This window comes from Magnolia sinica, unplaced genomic scaffold (genome assembly GCF_029962835.1).
Source record: "Magnolia sinica isolate HGM2019 unplaced genomic scaffold, MsV1 ctg249, whole genome shotgun sequence".
Taxonomy (NCBI): Eukaryota; Viridiplantae; Streptophyta; class Magnoliopsida; order Magnoliales; family Magnoliaceae; genus Magnolia; species Magnolia sinica.
Genome location: NW_026682793.1, coordinates 113,232 through 131,422, shown reverse-complemented (window position 1 = coordinate 131,422; position 18,191 = coordinate 113,232). Strand labels below are relative to the sequence as shown.

The window sequence follows — 18,191 nt, the reverse complement described above, 5'->3', positions numbered from 1 at the left end:
AAGATTACCTTAAACAATTGCAATTTTGTTAATTTCTACTCTATTGAACTAATTATTTCAATTCAATTTGATTGTGCATCCAAACACTTCTCCATCTAGTCCCATACAGTCGGTGAACCTATTCCAATTGTATATGAACTGTTGGTTGTTACACTTTTGACCATTCATTTTGAAGCTGAAAATCACATGGCCAGCATTGCCCATTGTGTAAAGAAGAAATGAAAGATGCTGCTTGACTGGCAAGTGCTGTTTCAGGAGTTTCTGGGACAAATGTAGGTTTTTTTTTGGTTCTTGATATGCGTGTGTTGAGGGTCAAATATTGCATATCAGACCCCAGTTTTTACCTGGATTTACAAACATAGTACTGTTTATCGGACTAATTTAATCATGTTTGCGATGCAGAAAGTATTCACGAGCCTGGACTAGGAAAGGGTACTAAAAGCATGAATTTAACAGTTTAAAGTCACCAAGGCAAGCGACGGACCCTAGGAGACCAAGATCGACAGATTTGCACGCCAAGGATCCAAGAAAATCGAGGAATTTAAGCTCAAGTGGCCTGAAAAGTGTCCAGAATGCAAGATCAAGGGGTTCCTGTCATCTGATTGACTCAAAACTTCATACATGTGATAAGGGCCATAAATTATCCGTACATATTAAATTTCATCCATTGGATACCTCTGGAAGTGGCCCAACGGACTGATCAGCCCATTAATTCCTTAAGTGGGGCCCACCTGATCTCTGGATACACCTCATCTTCGGTCTCAATGCCTTGAATCATGTGAAGAACCAGATGGACGGAGTAGATTTCTCACAAACATCTCTGTGGGACCCATACAGTAGTGCACGTACACGTTATGCAGGTGCACTGGGCGCACACTAAAAAATCCAAACCTCGGTCAGCAAGCGCTGACCGAGCTCTCCCTCTCCGTTTCGAATTCCTCCCTGCGGAAGAAAAAAAGCTTGCGGCTCTTTCCTGTGGGCCCCACCCATTGTCCAAATAAAGAATCCAAGTCATTCATCGGGTCCATAACGGCCTGCTCACCAAGTCCTAGGCGACAGAATTTGACTATACAGTGGATATTGATCTCTAGCTGCCCCAAACGTGTGACGGACGGCTGAATGAAATCAGCCCTGGACCGCACCGATTTTTATCCAAAAACAGTGAATCCTGCCTATTTTTTTGAGCTGATACGAATAGACGGAGTGGATCTTTCAAAACACCAGTAAAGTGGGCCCCACCACACGTCAGCACATGCTCTGTTACGGGCGTTCGTGAAAATCGGACGCTGCTCGGCTTTCTCGGGCCATTATACATCCATGGCGGTGGTCGGACGTGTGATCCAGACCGTCCAATACATCTGGGCAATGATCTAAACCAAGGTGTAGGTGAGATTACTTAGTATCACGATAGGGATCGCGCTCCATCTTGCTGGACGGTGAGACAGTCGCTGCAGAATCCACTTGGTGGACCGCCTCAGCTGCAGGCCAAAATGGTCAATCTCAGACCGAAATCTCGCCATTAAGCTGATGGACGGTGTTGATTCCTCATGCAACACTGAAAATGGGCCCCACCAACAGAGAAGCTCGGTCCGCAAGTCTGGCTTGCGCACGCTACTGCGTAAGAAGTCCCACCAACTCTCGGGCCCTGGGGCTATAAGAAAGAGGGAGGAAAGCATAGAGGGGATCAGCGGCTGGAGAGAAATAGTGAGAATTGGCAGGGATCCAAGAATGCAGGGTGGTTGGAACGTGAAGCACAGGAAAGCGATGAAAGTGGGCAGCCGTGGAGCAGACAGAAAAGATTGAGAGTTTGTTTCTTTTTCTTTTTCTTTTTATTTTTATTTTAATTTGTTTATTTTATTTTTAAGAGATCCAGCCCATCCATGTCTGGCTGAACCTCTTAGCTAGGGTTAAGAGGTGAAACCTGTAGCGTGATGGAAGACTCTTTGCTTACACTGAACGGATGTTGATTTTATTTAATTAAAAGGATACTTTCAGTTTTTTTATTATGATTTGTTGTGACTAAAATTACAATAGATCTGTGATGGCTTTGAGTATTTCTTCCTCCTTCTGATGTTTATGACGTCAGGAAGCCCTGTTGTTCACCATCGTCTCATGGGCATGGTCGGATGACGGTACCCTTCCTGACCTTCATGGCATGTTGATTGGTTGGTAATTAGTTTAATTCTTTTGTTAACTTTGTCTCCTGGGCATGGTGTGGTGATGGAATCCATTCTAATTCATATACCTTTCATCTCTTTAAAATTATATCAGAAGAAGTTCAGTTTAATTTTCATGATTTTTGAAGCAGGCATAAGATCTCCCTGATCTCTACAAGTGGATCCTCTGAATCCCTAGTTTCCTTCCTCTGAATTCCTTAAAGTTTTAGATAATTATCCATAATTATTCTTTAAATTCTATTTGGTTTAGATCACATCTTAGCCTAGTTCTAGTTCTACTTGGTTTCAGATAACGTACAGGTATCAGTCCCTGTGGATTCGACCTCGGTCTTACCGAGTTTATTACTACATCACAATCCTATACTTGGGGAGTGAACAAGTTTTTGGCGCCGTTGCCGGGGATTGACGGTTACGATTCTTTGAAATTAATTGGTTTTAGGATTAGTTTAAGATTAGGATTTTACTAACCTTAGTTTTTTAATTATTTTTATTTGAGTTCAAAACTAACTTGTTTCCTGTTTTGTAGGATCCTGACATAAGTTCTTAAATTGGTAATTCCTTCCTAATCTCTCTACTTTTCCTATTTTTAGAATTAGGGTTTAAATTTTAGAAATTTTCTAATGCTAGTATCCTTCCTTCTGTAGGAAATAGTTTATTTTTAGAAATTAGGTTATTTCTTTCCCTTTTTTAGAAATTAACTTTCTATTTTTATTTTAGTAACTTTCTAATTTTAACTCTTTTAGAATCTAATTTGTTTCCTAATTTATTTTTAGAAATTTTGTTTAGAAACTAACCTTCCTATTTTGTAGGCCTTTAAGATAGAAATTTCTAATTCGGTCCTTAACTTAGGAGCTTCAATTTGGTAATTTCTTTCCAACTCTCCCTCTCTTTCTTTTTAGATTTTCTTTTCTTTTTTTAGGATTAGACTTTGAATTTGATTGAGGGCTGCGAGTGTTTCATGCCTAAGTGGGCCCGTGACAACACTCGACGTCTCTTGACTGAAGGAGGATTGGTTGAGGGGTTGACTATCCATCGCAAGACTAGACACCGCTCGAAATCCCCTGAGTTAACTGAAGTTATGGCTGAAGACCAACCTCCTCTACTTCCACCCAGGGTGGAGGATACCCAAGATGAAAATGAGATGTAACAGGCACCCCCGCCTCGTACTTTACGAGATTATCTACAACCGGCGGGAGTGAGTACGCCCTCATGCATGATTTTTTCTGAAAACACAGGACAAATGGACATCAAGCCAGGAGTTATCCAACTCCTTCCCAAATTCCATGGACTTGAATCAGAGAGTCCATATTTACATTTGAAAGAGTTCGATGAGATTATAGCTACATTATGTTTTCCTAATGTATCTGAGGATACAATTAGGCTGAAACTCTTTCCTTTTTCCTTAAAAGAGAAAGCTAAGACGTGGTTACATTCACTGCGTCCTAGATCTATTGGCACATGGAACGACATGCAGAGGGAATTCATAAAAAAATTCTTCCCACATCATAAAACGATTACCCTCAGAAAAGCAATCATGAACTTTGCCTAAAAGGAAGATGAAACATTCTTCCAATGTTGGGAAAGGTTCAAAGATTTGGTCAGTTCATGCCCACAACACGGATTTGAAACGTGGCGCATTACAAATTTTTTCTACGATGGACTGACATCTTCCATGCGCCAAATGGTCGAGACAATGTGTAATGGAGAGTTCATTAATAAAGATGTCGACGAGGTATGGGACTACCTCGACAGTTTGGCTGAAAAAACACAATCTTGGGACTATTACCCAAAGTCGAACACCACGTCTAGGCCGACTCAATTAAAGGAGAAAGGTGGATTATATCTCTTGAAAGAAGAGGATGATCTCAAGTGTAAAGTGACTACGCTCATATGGAAAGTTGAGGCCATGGAAGGAAAGAAGGATAAGGTTAATGAAATTGTTTGTGGCATCTGTGATTGCAACATTCACACAACTGAAAACTGTCCTACAATACCTGTCTTTCGAGGAGTGTTGAATGAACAAGCCAATGCCGCAAACAACTATCAAAGACCTTTTACTGGACCTAACTCCAATACGTACAACCCTGACTGGAAAAATCATCCAAACTTTAGTTGGAGGAATGGACAGACGGTTACTCCTCCAGGTTTCTTCAATCAAAATCCAAATCAAGTGAAACCTCAAGAGGAACCGGTTCAAAATCCCATACAAGAGCTGGCTCAGGCAATGCGGGGAATTACAGATTTTATGCAAAAGATAGATTCTCGTATGACGGTTATAGAAAAGGGGATGCTTCCTGCACAACCTCTCCCTAATCCTAAACCGCAGTACGAGAATAATGATCCCAGCTCTTCAAATCAGATGGGGCATGCTAAATCCATCACCACTCTTAGGAGTGGGAAGATCATTGATAAAACTCTTCCGGTTAGGCCCGAAAAGCCTCAAGAACTAGAAGAGGACAACAATGATGGATCCAGTGATGCCCCACATAAAGTAGAACCGGAACTTCTAGAGAAGCCAGTCGCTCCATTCCCCCAACGGTTGGTTTCACCAAAACCTCTTTCTAACTCTCAGGATATCCTAGAGGTGTTGAAACAAGTGAAAGTCAACATTCCTCTACTTGATGTCATGAAACAGATTCCTTCATATGCTAAATTTCTGAAAGACTTATGCACGACCAAAAGACGAAAAATTATTCAAAAGAAAATCTTCTTGACTGAGAAAGTGAGTGCCATCCTGAAGCAAGACGTGCCGCAGAAATTCAAGGATCCCGGTAGCCCAACCATATCATGTGTAATCGGGAACCATCGAAATGATCACGTACTTCTTGACTTAGGAGCAAGCGTCAATCTGATTCCCTACTCGGTATACAAACAGTTAGGTTTGGGTGAATTAAAACCTACCCTAACCACACTACAACTTGCTGATCGCTCTGTTCATGTACCAAGAGGGATAATTGAGGATGTGTTAGTCCAGGTTGATAGATTTGATTACCCTGTAGACTTTATCATCCTGGACACCGAACCCATAAATAACATGAGCACTCAGATTCCCGTCATTCTTGGTCGCCCATTCCTTGCCACGTCAAATGCAATTATCAATTGCAGGAATGGTGTCATGACTATGTCTTTTGGAAATTTGACATTGGAGTCAAACATTTTTTTCAATAACGGCAGCAACTCAGAGGATGATGACGATTTCCACGACATTAACATGATTGACTCTTTCGTGGAAGATATGACACCTCTAACCTTATCCTTTGACTCTCTAGAGACGTGCCTGGCCCACTCCCATGATTTTGATGATGACATGATTAGGGAGACGTGCGCCTTGCTTGATACTGCACCGGTACTTGAAGTTAACCGGTGGAGGCCACAATTTGAAGAATTGCCACAAACCGATGTAGTGCCTCTGCCGTCTAACCTCAAGCCGCCGAAGCTTGACCTAAAACCTTTGCCCTCTGATTTGAAATATGCCTATTTAGGTCAAGATGAGATATACCCGGTGGTGATCTCTGCCCACCTGGAGAAAGAACAGAAGAGTATGCTCATATCTACTCTCATTGAGCATAAAGGAGCCCTGGGATGGACGATAGCGGACCTCAAGGGAATCGATCCCTCGATTTGTACTCACCGCATATATCTTGAGGATAATGCAAAAACCGCTCGGCAACCACAATGTAAACTAAATCCAAATATGAGGGAAGTGGTTAAGGCCGAGGTTCTTAAACTATTGGACGTGGGTATTATATACCCTATATCTGATAGTCAATGGGTGAGTCCAACTCAAGTGGTCCCTAAGAAGTCCGGAATCACCATCGTAGCCAATGCTAATAATGAACTCGTGCCAACTAGATTCACTACTGGTTGGAGAATGTGCATTGACTACAGGAAGTTGAATACCGTCACGAGGAAAGACCACTTTCCTTTACCATTCATTGATCAGATCCTGGAAAGGTTAGCTGGTCATTCCTATTACAGTTTCCTTGACGGGTATTCGGGCTACAACCAGATAGAGATAGCCCCTGAAGACCAGGAAAAGACCACATTTACATGTCCCTACGGCACCTTTGCCTATCGAAGGATGCCATTCGAACTATGTAATGCCCCTGCCACCTTTCAGCGATGTATGCTTAGTATCTTTTCTGATATGGTAGGGCAATATCTAGAGGTCTTCATGGACGACTTCTTTGTTTATGGTCCATCTTTCAGCAAATGCTTGGAAAGTCTTAAATGTGTGCTGAAAAGATGTGAAGAAAAGAACTTGGTACTTAATTGGGAGAAGTGTCATTTCATGGTTCAGAAGGAAATTGTCCTTGGGCATATCATCTCATCCAAAGGAATCGAGGTAGATAAGGCAAAAATCGATCTTATCTCTAACCTCCCTCCACCCAAAAACATCAGAGACGTGCGATCCTTCTTAGGACACGCAGGATTTTACAGGCGATTCATAAAGGACTTTAGTCTCCTCTCTCGTCCTTTATGTAATCTTCTTCAAAAGGATGCTCCGTACGAGTGGACTGAGCAATGCCAGGAAGCTTTCACCAAGCTTAAGGGCACATTAACCACTGCACCTATCATGCAGCCACCCGACTGGAACCTTCCTTTTGAGCTTATGTGCGACGCTTCTGATTATGCGCTTGGGGCGGTCCTAGGCCAGAGAGAAGATAGGAGGCCCTACGTCATTCATTACGCAAGTAGAACTTTAAATTCTGCCCAGGTGAACTACTCGACTACGGAAAAGGAACTCTTAGCTGTAGTGTTCGCCTTGGATAAATTTAGGTCCCACTTGATTGGATCCAAGATCATTATCTACACAGATCATGCGGCAATTAAGTATCTTCTTTCTAAGAATGATTCTAAGCCCCGTTTGATACGATGGATCCTTCTACTCTAAGAATTTGATTTGAAAATTAAAGATAAAAAGGGAGTAGAGAACGTAGTGGCCGATCACCTTTCTCGCCTTAATACCTCTGATTCCCTTGAGACGCCCCATATCAACGACATGTTCCCTGATGAACAACTGTTCAGAGTCTCCCATTCACCTTGGTTCGCTGATATTGCTAATTATCTTGCTACAGGTGCCATACCGACACAGTGGACTGCGCAAGATAAGAAGAAATTCTTCACCGAGGTGCACAACTTTTTCTGGGATGATCCTTATTTATTTAAATATTGCCCAGACCAAATCTTAAGGAGATGTGTACCAGACGATGAGCATCAGAGCGTCATCTCCTTCTGTCACTCAGAGGCCTGTGGTGGTCACTTTTCTGCTAAAAAGACCACGGCCAAGATTCTGCAGTATGGCTTTTACTGGCCCACTATGTTTAAGGACACTCATGAGTTTTGCAAAGCTTGTGAGCGTTGTCAGAAATTGGGAGCATTGTCCTGTCGAAATATGATGCCTTTGAATCCCATCCTTATCATTGAAGCATTTGATTGCTGGAGCATCGATTTCATGGGACCATTCCCCCAATCATTTGGGAATCTGTATATTTTGCTTGCCGTGGATTATGTCACTAAATGGGTTGAAGCGATTCCGTGTCGAAAGAATGACCATCGCACGGTCATTAAATTCCTAAAAGAAAACATCCTTTCTCGATTCGGAACGCCTCGAGCCATCATTAGTGATGGGGGCTCACACTTTTGTAATAAACCATTTGAGAGCTTAATGAAAAAATACGGTATCTCTCATAAGGTGAGCACTCCATACCATCCACAGACAAGTGGACAAGATGAGATTTCCAATAGGGAGATCAAACATATTTTGGAGAAAACGGTTAACCCAGATCATAAGGATTGGTCAATCCGATTGACCGATGCCTTATGGGCATACTGTACTGCCTTTAAAACCCCTATTGGAATGTCTCCCTTTAGACTTGTCTATGGGAAAGCTTGTCACTTGCCTGTGGAGCTGGAACATAAAGTGTATTGGGCGATCAAAAATCTTAATTTCAATCTGGACAACGCTGGCTCGCTACGCAAACTTCAATTGAATGAACTTGAAGAAATTCGGAATGATGCGTATGATAATTCGAGAATTTACAAGGATAAGATGAAAGCATTTCATGACCAACACATTTTGCGAAAATCATTCACGCCTGGTCAGAAGGTCCTTTTGTATAATTCTCGATTACATCTCTTTCCGGGTAAGCTTCGATCTCGTTAGACCGGCCCTTACATTGTTGTCACTGTTTTTCCGCATGGGGCCGTTGAGATAAGAGATCCCGACAATGGCAAAGAGTTTAAAGTCAATGGACATCGATTGAAACCATTTGTCGAGAAATTTCATTCAGAGGACATGTCCATGCCTCTGACTGATCCTGTTTACCAGGATTGATCTCCTAGTCTGATGGAGGTATAGGTAGGTTTCCTGTTTTCTTAGGACTAGGGTAGTTGCTTTATTTGTCTGGCTGAAGACAGTAAACTTAGCGCTCCTGGGAGGCAGCCCAGCTCTTCATTTCATTTCGTTTATATCATTAGTTAGTTCAATGTTTGTGGGTAACATTATTGCAAACCCTCACGAGACTACAACTCGTCCACTAGGGGCAACCTAGGGGTTTAAAGGCTTGTTGCATACGCTAAATGCAATCGAGAGCACCTACGAAAGTGGTGTCGGTAGGATTTCATTTTTGTTATTTTTTTATTTTATTTGGTTTCTCTCTTGTGCTGACCCGCTCTTACGTAGATATCTTTGGAAAGCCTCTTGATTATTTCGTCCAGGTACTATCTTTCCATCACTCCTATTTTTTCGTTGTCTCATGTGCATTGCATGTCTATTTCTTTTACATTGAGGACAATGTAGATTTTTGGTTGGGGGTGGGAGATTAGGTTTTCTAATCAGTGTTTTCTTGGTCTTGAGCAAAAGTTGTGAAAATTTTTAATTTTTCAGGATTTCTGATGAAGTCGAAGTGATTTTGATGGCCATCTAGGGCACTTAGAATTTCAAAATGCGTGATGTTGGTACTTCATGACTCTTGGATTCAGTTATCTATTAAATTTCACAGCTAAGTTTGAATTGTTAATCCATTATTAAAATTTGTAAATATTGATTGAGTCATGAATTCGCAAGACACATCTCGCTTGCATGATAAGGTTTCAGTCTGATATTGAAGGATTAACGTGGTAATCACTAAGCATGAACAGAACCGGCCTGAGAAAATTAAAAGGATTGGGCGAATAGTCTTTACCATAGGTTTGCTCTCTATAGGTGAGGATTCGATTCCCCATGAATGATATGTGAAAAAGTTGGGTTTACAGTCTTTACCTTAGGTTTGCTCCCTTTAGGTGAGGATTTGATCCCTCTTCTTGGCGTTACTTCTAATGAAAAAAGAAAAAAAAATTTCAAAAATTAAAAAAATAAAAAGATAGGTGTAAGCCAAGTTGGGTTATCGTGATTTCTCTTAATTGTTACCAATGATATCCTTAAATATCAAGGTAAATCTTAATGTTGACAAGTCGAGATTGGACTATACATCCATGGAATTCAATAATTAGAATTATTCTAATTGATGGACTAATATTTTGAACTTGATTATGAAGTTTACCATGAGCTTGATTTCAGGAAAAAGTAATGGCAACATTCATGAATCTTAGAATTCGAGTATCTGAACTATTTTTCATAAATCCCTTGAGTTGTAGAAATTATCCTGTAATTCTCAATTTATTTTTCGCATACTTTGCTCGGGACTAGCAAAATGCTGGTTGGGGGTTGTGTTGAGGGTCAAATATTACATATCAGACCCCAGTTTTTACCTGGATTTACAAACATAGTACTGTTTATCAGACTAATTTAATCATGTTTGCGATGCAAAAAGTATTCACGAGCCTGGACTGGGAAAGGGTACTAAAAGAATGGATTTAACAGTTTGAAGTCACCAAGGCAAGCGACGGACCCTAGGAGACCAAGATCGACAGATTTGCACGCCAAGGATCCAAGAAAATCGAGGAATTTAAGCTCAAGTGGCCTGAAAAGTGTCCAGAATGCAAGATCAAGGGGTTCCTGTCATCTGATTGACTCAAAACTTCATACATGTGATAAGGGCCATAAATTATCCGTACATATTAAATTTCATCCATTGGATACCTCTGGAAGTGGCCCAACGGACTGATCAGCCCATTAATTCCTTAAGTGGGGCCCACCTGATCTCTGGATACACCTCATCTTCGGTCTCAATGCCTTGAATCATGTGAAGAACCAGATGGACGGAGTAGATTTCTCACAAACATCTCTGTGGGACCCATACAGTAGTGCACGTACACGTTATGCAGGTGCACCGGGCGCACACTAAAAAATCCAAACCTCGGTCAGCAAGCGCTGACCGAGCTCTCCCTCTCCGTTTCGAATTCCTCCCTGCGGAAGAAAAAAAAGCTTGCGGCTCTTTCCTGTGGGCCCCACCCATTGTCCAAATAAAGAATCCAAGCCATTCATCGGGTCCATAACGGCCTGCTCACCAAGTCCTAGGTGACAGAATTTGACTATACAGTGGATATTGATCTCTAGCTGCCCCAAACGTGTGACGGACGGCTGAATGAAATTAGCCCTGGACCGCACCGATTTTTATCCAAAAACAGTGAATCCTGCCTGTTTTTTTGAGCTGATACGAATAGACGGAGTGGATCTTTCAAAACACTAGTAAAGTGGGCCCCACCACACGTCAGCACGTGCTCTGTTACGGGCGTTCGTGAAAATCGGACGCTGCTCGGCTTTCTCGGGCCATTATACATCCATGGCGGTGGTCGGACGTGTGATCCAGACCGTCCAATACATCTGGGCAATGATCTAAACCAAGGTGTAGGTGAGATTACTCAATATCACGATAGGGATCGCGCTCCATCTTGCTGGATGGTGAGACAGTCGCTGCACAATCCACTTGGTGGACCGCCTCAACTGCAGGCCAAAACGGTCAATCTCAGACAGAAATCTCGCCATTAAGCCGATGGACGGTGTTGATTCCTCATGCAACACTGAAAATGGGCCCCACCAACAGAGAAGCTCGGTCCGCAAGTATGGCTTGCGCACCCTGCTGCGTAAGAAGTCCCACCAACTCTCGGGCCTTGGGGCTATAAGAAAGAGGGAGGAAAGCATAGAGGGGATCGGCGGCTGGAGAGAAACAGTGAGAATTGGCAGGGATCCAAGAATGCAGGGAGGTTGGAACGTGAAGCACAGGAAAGCGATGAAAGTGGGCAGCCGTGGAGCAGACAGAGAAGATTGAGAGTTTGTTTCTTTTTCTTTTTCTTTTTCTTTTTATTTTAATTTGTTTATTTTATTTTTAAGAGATCTAGCCCATCCATGTCTGGCTGAACCTCTTAGCTAGGGCTAAGAGGTGAAACCTGTAGCGTGATGGAAGACTCTTTGCTTGCACTGAACGGATGTTGATTTTATTTAATTAAAAGGATACTTTCAGTTTTTTTATGATTTGTTGTGACTAAAATTACAATAGATCTGCGATGGCTTTGAGTATTTCTTCCTCCTTCTGATGTTTATGACGTCAGGAAGCCCTGTTGTTCACCATCATCTCATGGGCATGGTCGGATGACGATACCCTTCCTGACCTTCATGGCATGTTGATTGGTTGGTAATTAGTTTAATTCTTTTGTTAACTTTGTCTCCTGGGCATGGTGTGGTGATGGAATCCATTCTAATTCATATACCTTTCATCTCTTTAAAATTATATCAGAAGAAGTTCAGTTTAATTTTCATGATTTTTGAAGCAGGCATAAGATCTCCCTGATCTCTACAAGTGGATCCTCTGAATCCCTAGTTTCCTTCCTCTGAATTCCTTAAAGTTTTAGATAATTACTCCACAATTATTCTTTAAATTCTATTTGGTTTAGATCACATCTTAGCCTAGTTCTAGTTCTACTTGGTTTCAGATAACGTACAGGTATCAGTCCCTGTGGATTCGACCTCGGTCTTACCGAGTTTATTACTACATCACAACCCTATACTTGGGGAGTGAACAAGTTTTTGGGTTTCCATAAGTAGATTTTTTTTCAGTGTTTTTTATGCATTTATTGGTTCGATTTGTGTTATGGTTGGCGTTGTTTGTTTGCCAATGTTGAGTGCTGAATTCTTAACTTCTCCAATTGTACCAACTGACTCCTTTCAACTTGTATCAACTCCCATATTTCCATGTTTTCTTGTTTATAGGTTGAAGTATGTGGAACAAGAATTGGCAAAGAAAAGGGGCAAGAGCATTGATGCTACATATCATATTGAGAATGATTTACAAAGTGCAGAAGATGAATTGTACGCCATTCCAGAGCATCTTAAGGTGAGATTGGTGGTATTACATCTCCTCATTGTTTTTATTAGAACATTGCCTTGGGGCTGCTTTCCTTTGACAATGGTTGTATCTGGACTGCTCTCGCCTCCTCTCTTGAGATTAACAGCCCATGTAGCCATGTCTATATGGTTTTTGATGGACATGCCTTTTAACTGTTTACTCCACATCCAATCATACCCTGTTGATATTCATATGATCCTGTTTTTACTTGAAGGATTGTGTATTCAACCCCTCATACTAAATAGTAATAATAATAATAATAATAATAAAATTTTGTAAATCTATCACTTACTAGATTTAGACATTGGTGCAAAATCACAAAATTGTTATTAAATCAAATTCAGTAAACTGATGTGACAGGTGCAAAATCACAAAAGGTGGAAACCAACAGGTGTAAAATCACAAAATTCCTGTTTTTGCTTGGCTCATGCGGATTATTCAGACAGGTTGGATTGTGGTACATGTATGCCATGTGGAAAACTGTAGGGTGTGTGTATATATGAATGCTCATATTTCACCAGTGTATAGTTGGATTTGGTTGGTATTCTTGTTTTCTTAGTTGAGCATGCATTGGAAGAAGGTTGTGATAGACACAAAAAGAAAATTTCACTGTATAGTATCAGCCACCAGTATAAGCCCACATGCGTGTACAATAATGCTAATACACACCACCAAATGTGTCAACCTAGCTAATAGGTGCAAAATCTAAACCATCCATATGGTGGTCCGGACTGAAAACTTGCATTGCTCCCTCTCTTTTTTCCTGAAGCAATGATCATTCCTTTCTCACCATAGTGCCCAAAGACTTGCAAACAAGCTTATGCGTCACCTTCTTTCCCTATACCCCCACCTTGCCAAGCTATTAGAAGTTCCTCTATCTTATTTGGAAGCATCTAATGAACCCTGAAGAATTGTAGAAACTAGGAATTTACAAGTTGCTAAAGAATTTATTTTCTGGAAACAAATTCTTTATGAGAAACTGATTGGGTGTACCTTACCATCTAAGTTCTCTTTGGCCATCTAGGAATTTATAAGTTCTTTTTTTGCCATAACCCAACCAAATCTAATTGGGTGTACGTTACCATCTAATCGCTGTCCATCTTTTTCCTAAACAATTGATATTTATATTCTATATTCTTTGACAGAGCTTATCAAATTAAAGTTTATATCTCACAACTACTGGCCACACTTGTAACAGGTAACAGGACACTTCGACCTAATACAAGTCAGGCTTAAATCATGGGCATACATGTACTGATCCAAACTCAAACCACGGACCCATCTTTAGACGGGGCAGGGCCTCAAATTAAGATTGTTTGGAAAATTGTAAGTTTTAACCTCTGACTAATGAAAATTTATTCTTTCAATGTGTTTCATTCTTTAATTTTCATTTTATAGTCCATTTGGTTGGTTATTTGTTCCAATGCAAACCAGTAATATGTAGAATTCCACTTGTCATTTTGTTTTTTACAGATGCCAAAGTGCTTCATTGTTGTATGAATCATCAAGTATCTAGTGCTAGATGCTAATATCTTAGTTATGTCAGGTACGCAAGGCACATATGTATGAGATCTAAACCGTTCATCTATTATACCTAACTGTGGATACTCCATATGTCTGAAATCATAAAACCAAATGATCCAGAGCCATGCCATTATTTTATAGGCTTTTCTTTTTTTGCTTTTTTTGCTTTTTTTGTTGAATGTGAGTTCTTTATGAATTGTTCCTATTCTAAGGTACTTCTGATCAATCAACCCATATGATTGATTTCTCATGTTGTAGATTGCCTTAGCATGTAAGCATTGGCTTTCTTTTGTGCTGCTTATTGTTTTTGTAACTTAATATCCAATTGTAATTTTGGAATGACAACAATCTATAATTTGTAGCTGAATTGGGCTTTCTTTGGAATTCTGATTTCATTTGGAATTTTAATTTCATTGTTGTATTTTTCATTCAGATGAGTTTGTATGTCCCACATGTAGAGTATTATACATATCCATGGATAGGCTATATTTTTCATTATTGAATAATTCAGATGGGGATCTGCCAAGCTTCAGCATGGATGTGCCATATATTTTTCAGTATAAATTTGTATAGCTTTTGTAAACGTTGTACTCTTGTAGTAGTAACTAAATCCAAAGCTGATGAAGAAGATGAAGATGATGAGGAAGAATCTGACATGTCGAAGTTTGAAGTAAATGATGAAGATGATGAGGATGTTTCCAGTAGCTCATGGCTGTATCCTGGCCATTCATTAATCCTAGCTCATGGCTGTATCTTGGCCATTTGTTGATCCTGTACTTAACCTTTCGCTTCATGCTTTAACAACTTAGGTGTAGTTTTCTATTTTTGGCCCTATCTCTACAACATCTCTGCTATTGGTTCTCAAACATAATTAGTTTGGTTTGGTTTTCTATAATTGGCATCGTTTGGAATTCTGCGTTGTGGGGAGTTACCTCTTATGTCCCACCACTTGGTGACATGTTTGAGATCTATGCCGTTCACGTACTTTGTATAGATGGAGTGGATCTCTAATTCTCCTTGGCAATATGCAAGTAACTATTTCCTCAACCATCTCATGGCCAACATAAATTTGAGTCAGCATAGACCTTTGGATCCTCTTTTTGAAAGGTATATTGGCTCTAATCCAACTCCCAAGCCCGCAAATGAATTCAGCCCACAAATGTATTTCTTGCAATATTTCAAAATCCGAATGATATTTGTCACAATGCTGACAGTAACATTGTTTTCTAATATGTGCCACCAAAAAATTGGATATGGGCTGCCTTGTAGTTCTATTTGTCATTGAATTGTTTTTACTCCATGTTTTATATTTACTTGATATGGATTTATCTATAGTTTTCAGCAATGATTATTGTATTTATTGATAGTTTTTAGCAATGATCAACAAGATTGTCTTCTTTTCTGAAAAACATGAGGCAGTGGTGATGCCATCCCAAATTTTAGCAGCATTTTCATCCTCTCCTGAAGGACATGGTGTACAAAGCTAGTTTGCATGGTTTCTCTTACTAGAACAGGCACTAGATAAAACTTTTGTACCAAGTATCGGTGAAAGCGTTGATTTAAAGGTCACCAGGGTTGATGTTCATGACAAATGATGAAAACTAAGTGTAACTTGTTTAAATTGAAAATCTCACTTCTCAATTTTTTGAAAATTCAGAATGCATTCTAACACAATCTTATGTCACTTTTAGGTTCCTATCAGAGGATGCTATTGGCTTATTGATGTTCCTATGAGCAATTGCATCAATAGTGGCATAAACAAGATATTCATCCTCACCCAGTTCAACTCTGCTTTGCTCAATCGCCACCTTGCTTATACTTATAACTTTGGAAATGGTGTCAACTTTGGGGATGGATTTGTAGAGGTATGATCACAAGGGTTATAACATTCGAGCATCTAAGCAATTTCAAGATTTATTATTATTATTTTTTTCAGAAAGGTTGGAGCACACTGCCAATAACTTTGTTGATAATGAAAAAAAAAGTGCATATTCATATGAGTGGGCTCCACAAAAAAACCAGGCCACGGCTATACTGCATTTGGATGATGGTAAATGAGGCAAGTTGTAAATGATTTACTGTGTTTGGATGCCCTAGAATACTAGTAAATCATTTACTAGTTGTAAATGAGTTACCACCTTTTCCCTCTTTTCATTTGCTAGCCAAAAGCAGGAATTTCATTTGCTAGCAAGTGATTTATCTGCAAGAAGCCTTCAACAACTCTTATGAACTTCAATTTTTCACTTTTTCATTGGTTTGTCTGGTGATTCAGTTTTTGAACCTTGTTTCTTTATCTATGCAGAGAAATAAGGCTTGGGTTTTCATTTACCCCGACAATATATGAGGTAATGCTTTAATATCTTGGAATGGTTTTCTTTGATTTTTTCTTTTTTTAATATTAAAGTGTAATTAAATTGAGAGTTGTTGTATATGCTAATAGATTCTCAACTTTCTAAATCTGTTCCTTTACCACTATTATTGTGATCATTATGTAGAAGATTCTTGCTTAGATTCTCAACACATCTTAGATACCATCCCGTTTCATCCATGTCACCTAAAGCAGATCATAGAATTGTAATTAATGAACTAGATTCACCATTGATATTGGTCACGTGTACACTTGAATGTCACGTGTGAAGGGTGCATATGGATGGACGAGCATGGATAAAACACATGCATCAATGTAGTGCCAATAGATGTAATGGAATTCAAGTTACAACATTTGTTGCCATGATAGTTTTTGACTTTTTAAGGATAGGATCAAATGATTGATTATTTTCCATCATCAATTTGTTGAATGCTACTTTTTGACTTTTTTTTTTCCTTGTGTGCAAGATTTTAATCAATTGTGCCTGAATTTAGGCCTACAAGCACTTCACCCTTTTGATGCCACTCGTGCTACGAGTAGACCATATAGAGGATTTTTATTTATTTATTTATTTATTTGAGACCATTTTTAATTTATTGTAATAATATTATATATTTTTTATTACGAAGCAATATAAATTTTATTTAATATTCAATTTTAATTTAATTGCATCATTTTTTGTCTTTCAAATATTAAAAATATGCAGGTTTTTCAATTGAATTATATATAATAAATAAATATTATTGGCCTACTGGGGCCTTTGAAAACTATACAATGGCTTTTAGCGGCGCTTTTTTGTGAAAAAGTATTCAGAAACAGTGTTGTCACCGGCGCTTCTGTCAGAAATACTAACGCCACCAAGCGTTGTTAAATGCAGAATGAGCGCCGCAAAAGGGTATACAATTAGCGGCGCTCAGACAAGCGCCGCTAAAAGTATACTAGCGCCGGTAGAACTTTTACCGACACCCCCATTTATCGGCGCTTGCGTAGCGCCGTGAAAATAAAACGCCGGTGCTTTTAGAGCTTTTAGCGGTGCTTAAAAGCGCCGGTAATAGTCCTTCTTGTAGTGATCCTAACCATTCATCTAATGGGGCTGCACAGCAGTTGCTGTATTGATGTCAACAAGTTCTGTGGGACCCACCTTTGCTATATGTGCATATCCACACCGTCCATTTACAGTGGGACCCACTTGTCATGTATGCATTTCATCCCTGTTGAGGGACCCTCTTGCTGACGTGCTGCAGCCCAGCACGTGGGAGCCACACATGGTAGATGTGTTTTATCCTTGCTGTGTTGCAGCCGTGGGACCCACACACGTGTGGACTCCATTATACGAAATGTATTTCATTAATATCGTCCAAATGGTGGGCCCCACATCAGCAGCTGTAGCCGCTGCTTTGACGTAGCAAGTCCTGTGGGTACCATCATGGGGTCTGTGTTTCATCCAGACTGTCCATTGGACCAACGTCCAACCTCCTGGACGCTGCAGCTTACACAGCTTCACACACATACACACGTATATATATATATATATATATATATATATATATATATATATATAAAATATGTTATATATGAATGCTGAGGTGGGCCACTATTTCGTGGGACCCACCTTTATCATGAAGCCTACATCGTCCAGATCCATCTGGACGGTGAGTTTGAGTAATCTGCTGCCACCGCAGACATATATAGTATATAATATTATATTATATAATATTTTATATATTAATATATATATTACAGTGGGCCATTAAATGGACCGCACCATGATGTATGCCTATATCTGCACCGTCTAATTGCTAGATGGTGCAGCGGTTATGTTATCCAGACCGTCCA

General features: G+C 40.0%; 1 non-coding gene across 1 annotated transcript; it reads right to left on the bottom strand.

Moving 5' to 3' along the window:
• Positions 1–3,693: 3,693 nt before the first annotated feature.
• On the bottom strand, positions 3,694–3,800 carry LOC131236167 (small nucleolar RNA R71). The gene has a single exon (XR_009166595.1). It is a non-coding gene; the product is annotated as a small nucleolar RNA R71 (small nucleolar RNA).
• Between the last annotated feature and the right edge of the window lie 14,391 nt (positions 3,801–18,191).